Raw genomic sequence first — 6,000 nt, 5'->3', positions numbered from 1 at the left:
TCTCTCTCTCTCTCTCTCTCTCTCTCTATCTCTCTCTCTCTCTCTCTCCCCCAGGTGTGAGTGTATCTCTCCTTCTCTCTCTCTCCCCAGGTGGGAGTGTCTCTCTCCTTCTCTCTCTTCCCCAGGTGGGAGTGTCTCTCTCTCTCCCCCAGGTGGGAGTGTCTCTCTCCTTCTCTCGTCTCTCCCCCAGGTGGGAGTGTCTCTCTCCTTCTCTCTCTCTCCCCCAGGTGGGAGTGTCTCTCTCCTTCTCTCTCTCTCCCCCAGGTGGGAGTGTCTATCTCCTTCTCTCTCTCTCCCCAGGTGGGAGTGTCTCTCTCCTTCTCTCTCTCCCCCAGGTGGGAGTGTCTCTCTCCTTCTCTCTCTCTCCCCCAGGTGGGAGTGTCTCTCTCCTTCTCTCTCTCTCCCCAGGTGGGAGTGTCTCTCTCCTTCTCTCTCTCCCCCAGGTGGGAGTGTCTCTCTCCTTATCTCTCTCCCCCAGGTGGGAGTGTCTCTCTCCTTCTCTCTCCCCCCAGGTGGGAGTGTCTCTCTCCTTCTCTCTCCCCCCCAGGTGGGAGTGTCTCTATCCTTCTCTCTCTCTCCCCCAGGTGGGAGTGTCTCTATCCTTCTCTCTCTCTCCCCCAGGTGGGAGTGTCTCTCTCCTTCTCTCTCCCCCCCCAGGTGGGAGTGTCTCTATCCTTCTCTCTCTCTCCCCCAGGTGGGAGTGTCTCTCTCCTTCTCTCTCTCCCCCAGGTGGGAGTGTCTCTCTCCTTCTCTCTATCTCCCCCAGGTGGGAGTGTCTCTCTCCTTCTCTCTCTCCCCCAGGTGGGAGTGTCTCTCTCCTTTCTCTCTCTCCCCCAGGTGGGAGTGTCTCTCTCCTTCTCTCTCTCCCCCAGGTGGGAGTGTCTCTCTCCTTCTCTCTCTCCCCCAGGTGGGAGTGTCTCTCTCCTTCTCTATCTCCCCCAGGTGGGAGTGTCTCTCTCCTTCTCTCTCTCCCCCAGGTGGGAGTGTCTCTCTCCTTATCTCTCTCCCCCTGGTGGGAGTGTCTCTCTCCTTCTCTCTCTCCCCCAGGTGGGAGTGTCTCTCTCCTTCTCTCTATCTCCCCCAGGTGGGAGTGTCTCTCTCCTTCTCTCTCTCCCCCAGGTGGGAGTGTCTCTCTCCTTCTCTCTCTCCCCCAGGTGGGAGTGTCTCTCTCCTTCTCTCTCTCCCCCAGGTGGGAGTGTCTCTCTCCTTCTCTCTCTCCCCAGGTGGGAGTGTCTCTCTCCTTCTCTCTCTCCCCCAGGTGGGAGTGTCTCTCTCCTTCTCTCTCTCCCCCAGGTGGGAGTGTCTCTCTCCTTCTCTCTCTCCCCCAGGTGGGAGTGTCTCTCTCCTTCTCCCTCTCCCCCAGGTGGGAGTGTCTCTCTCCTTCTCTCTCTCCCCCAGGTGGGAGTGTCTCTCTCCTTCTCCCTCTCCCCCAGGTGGGAGTGTCTCTCTCCTTCTCTCTCTCCCATGGTGCGATCCACGGGGGGAGCTGGATGAGCCATGGCTCCCTTAGATCAGACATCAGCTCCCTTGAAAACATGATTTGTGAATCTTTGGGGGGTCTCTAAATTACTGAAAATAAATGCTACTTTTGCCATGCATTTCTAATTTTTCTGTAATTTTCTGTATCATCATCGTGTATAATAATAAACTTATGCTATTTTGGATGTATGATTAATGATTTGCGCACTAATTCACACACGTAATATGGCAACATGCATGCTATTTTTGCAATTACCATTTGGAGCGTGGCGGCGCTGCAGCCTGCACGCACGCACGGCACAAATCAAACTTGACCCACGTTGTAACCTGTGGCTGTGACTTGTTGACAGTGATCGTTTTGACAGGTAAATAAGGACACTCAGGAATGAATGATGTCTAAACGAAAAATGCAACAAGTAAGCCTAACCAATTTTGGTTTCACGAAGACAGTGAAGCAGTCAATCGACTTGACAGAGCAGCAGTAGGCGGGATCATCTACAGGCGACGCCGTTACAATTACACCTGCTGCTGGTGCTGCTCCGGTGGGGACTATTATTGACAACGCCCGGTGACCGTGCCGGCGCCTGCGGTCGTATCAGAACACAGGATAGGATACTGTAGACAGTGTTGGATGATGATCTACTGTATCATCTATCTAACTAAATGGATACTTTTTTTTTATCATGGAATGTGCTGTGGAAGCCCAGACCGTCCAGACGGCCGGACCTCAACAAGTGAGTTGTCTAGTATTATGTGTTCTGTAGTTACTGAAACTGATTGAATATATGACAGGATTCAAGAGGTTTATTTGTCACATACATACATACACAAGGCCTACAGGCTACAGTAACGTCTGCGATCACAGTATCCTCCAACAGTCCGACTCCTCCCTGAGAGGCGCGCCGCGCACCCCCCCCCTCACCCCCCCCTCACCCAAAGACCATGCTATGGTTCGCACACTGCTCTCTCCCCCAGGTGGGAGTGTCTCTCTCCTTCTCTCTCTCCCCCAGGTGGGAGTGTCTCTCTCCTTCTCTCTCTCCCCCAGGTGGGAGTGTCTCTCTCCCTCTCCCCCAGGTGTGATAATATAGTGTTGCAATGGATGACAGATGGATGGAGAATAGAACAGGTGAATAATTGGTTTGAATGTATAAATAAATACATGTAATGAAACACACACACATATATTCATATATATAATATATACATATATATATATATATACAAGTTTCAAGTTTCTCAAGTTTCTTTAATAGTTGTCACGGTAACAATAGTATCTAAGGTACATAAGAATAAAAAAAAAATTATAAATGGAACTAAGTGTTATGGTTTGACACCGACCCCAAACGCAACGACACAAGAGAGTAGGATTCAGAGTTGCCAAAAACAAGGGCTTGTTTATTAACTCTAAATAAACAGCACAGACTTGGTAGAGTTCACACAAAGACTGGAATAAGCAAGGATGAATGTTGCTGCTCTGCAGCTTCTCCCGGGATGGTAGTCAGGGGAAGCAGACGCTGACGTCAGAGCCGCTCTGCAGACTTCTCTCGGCAGAATCTCTGAGGTGGTTGCGGGACCGAGAGGGAGAGAGGGAGCGAGTTAGCTCAGAGTGCAGGTGGAACAGAGCAGGTGACAGGAGAGGTGACTTGTACCCGAAAACAGAGTTATCCAAGTGACTGAATCTTCGGTGTAAATACACACTGTGAGTAACGTTCCAAACACAATCCCAAGTGATAGATATCTTCGGTGCAAAAATAAACACTGTGAGCGAAGTCCCAAAATACAAATCCAATGTGATAATATCTTCGGTGAGTAAACACACAGTGGGCGATGTTAGGCCAAAATATTATCCCAATGAAACAATCCAAAAAAGGCTAAACGCTGGGTGAGTGACTGTCTGATAAAAAGCAGGAAATCTTCAGTGTTATATAAACACACGAAAAACGGAACTGGATCAAAGACAGTCATAAAAACTCACCCAGGCGCTGTGCGTAAAGAGCGTTGGAACAGAACGGAGCGAGCGCGTCGCCACGGGGAATGGGTGTCCAAGAGGAATGCTTCTTGAATATCCTGGAGGCAAAGCACAGGGAAACAACAGCAGGCAAGCAGGAACGGCGAATGCAACTGAAATATCAAAACGATCCAACAAAACTTGAATGGGGAAACGCGGTATAAATAATAAGGGAATGCTTAATTGACAAGCAGTGACAGCTGAGGGATGTGATTGATAAGCGTGTGGACGGGGAAGAACCAATCAACGACGTCTCTGGGAAGAAGCATGTGAATAGGGGAATGCAATGATTAACAGAAAACAATTGGAAACAGAGCGAGTAGGCTTAAAGGAACAGAGCGAGTAAGTGAGCAAAGGACAAAAACCTCACAGTACCCCCCCCTCCACGGGAGCCACCCGGCGACCAGGCCGACCCGGCTCATCAGGATGGGCACGATGGAAGTCAGTGATCAAGCCGGGATCCACGATGAGCTGCCGGGAGACCCAGCTACGCTCCTCAGGGCCGTAACCCTCCCAGTCCACCAGGTATTGGAACCCCCGGCCCCGCCGACAAACGCCCATCAACCGGCGGACCTGCCACTGGGGGTGACCATCCACCAACACGGGAGGCGGAGGATCAGGAGCTGGAGGCATCAGGGGACTGAGGGAGACGGGCTTAACCCGGGAGACATGGAATACGGGGTGAATGTGCATGGACGCAGGAAGTTTCAGGCGTAGGGCCGCCGGACTGAGTACCTTCAGGACCTCGAAAGGTCCGACGAAACGGGGGTTGAGCTTCTTGGCCGAGGACCGAAGCGGGAGGTCCTTTGCGGAGAGCCACACCCTCTGCCCAGGGCGGTAAGTCGGCGCAGGAACCCGGCGCCGGTCGGCACCACGACAGGCGCGCTCAGATGTCCGGAGCAGCGCGGTCCTGGTGATCTCCCAAACTCGTCGGCAGCGGGCGAGGTGGTCCTGCACGGAGGGAACTGCCACTTCTGCCTCCTGTGCGGGGAAAAGAGGGGGTTGGTAGCCCAGGGAAACCTCAAATGGTGAGAGGCCGGTGGCGGAACTGACCATAGAATTGATGGAGTATTCAACCCAGGGAAGGAAACGGCTCCAGGATGCCGGTCTCTCGGCTGCCACACACCGAAGAGCAGACTCCACGCTCTGGTTCATCCTCTCCGTCTGTCCGTTAGTCTGGGGATGATAACCAGAGGAAAGACTGACCGTCGCCCCCAATCCCTTGCAAAAGGCCCGCCATACCTGGGAGGTGAACTGGGGCCCCCGGTCAGAGACGATGTCCTGGGGCAACCCATGATGGCGGAACACGTGGTGAGTCAGGAGGTCCGCCGTCTCTGCCGCCGAGGGAAGCTTGGAAAGGGCCACGAGGTGAACCCCCTTGCTGAATCGATCCACCACGGTCAGAAGGCAAGTGTTCCCCTGGGAGGAGGGAAGACCTGTGACGAAGTCTAGCGCCACATGTGACCAAGGACGGCTTGGAACGGGAAGTGGCTGTAAGAGCCCGGAGGGTGCCTGGTGTGAGGCCTTGCTGCGGGCACAGACCGCGCAGGCCAATACGAACTCCTTGACGTCGTTCCGCATGGTGGGCCACCAGAAACGACGAGCCAGGAAGGAGAACGTGCGATGGACGCCAGGGTGGCAGGCGAACCGGCTGGTATGGCCCCAAAGCAGTACCCGGGACCGGACAGAGTCGGGGACGAAGAGACGATGAATCGGAACGTTGCTTGGAGCACGCTGGAAGCGTAGGGCACGTCTAACCACACCCTCGATGCCCAAGGTGATGGCTCCAACCACTCGGGCCTCCGGGAGGATGGGAGTAGGGTCCTCAGAGGGTGGAGCCCCCTTGGAGTGTAACCGGGACAGGGAGTCGGCCTTCGTGTTGCGGGAACCGGGGCGGAAGGTCAGCGAGAAGTCGAACCGACTGAGGAAACTGGCCCATCTCGCCTGCCGACCGTTGAGGCGCCTGGAAGCACGGATGAACGTCAGGTTCTTGTGGTCCGTCCAGATGGTAAAAGGCTCCTCGGCCCCCTCTAGCCAATGACGCCACTCCTCCAACGCAGCCACGACCGCCAGCAGCTCCCGATTGCCGGTGTCGTAGTTCCTCTTGGCAGGGAGGAAACGACGCGAGTAGAAGGCGCAAGGATGTACCTTCTGGTCCGAAAGAGAACGTTGGGATAGGACAGCGCCCAGTCCAGTATCCGAGGCGTCCACCTCCACAATGAACTGTCTCTTGGGGTCAGGGTGGAGCAGGATAGGGGCGGAAGTGAACCTCTTCTTGAGGGAGCGGAACGCAGCACATGCCGCTGGGGACCAGTCGAACGGCAGAGCGGGGGAGGTCAGTCTGGTAAGTGGCTCCGCCACTTGACTGTAGTTCCGGATGAACCTTCGGTAGAAGTTGGCGAACCCGAGGAAACTCTGTAACTCCTTCCGAGTGGTGGGTTCAGGCCAATCCTCCACAGCTTGGATCTTGCGAGGATCCGCTCGGGTCAAGCCCCTCTCAACGATGAAGCCCA

Source organism: Notolepis coatsorum, assembly GCF_963971535.1.
Source record: "Notolepis coatsorum genome assembly, chromosome: 8".
NCBI lineage: Eukaryota > Metazoa > Chordata > Actinopteri > Aulopiformes > Paralepididae > Notolepis > Notolepis coatsorum.
The sequence above is the reverse complement of the archived record's forward strand: the minus strand, read 5'-3'. Positions refer to the sequence as shown.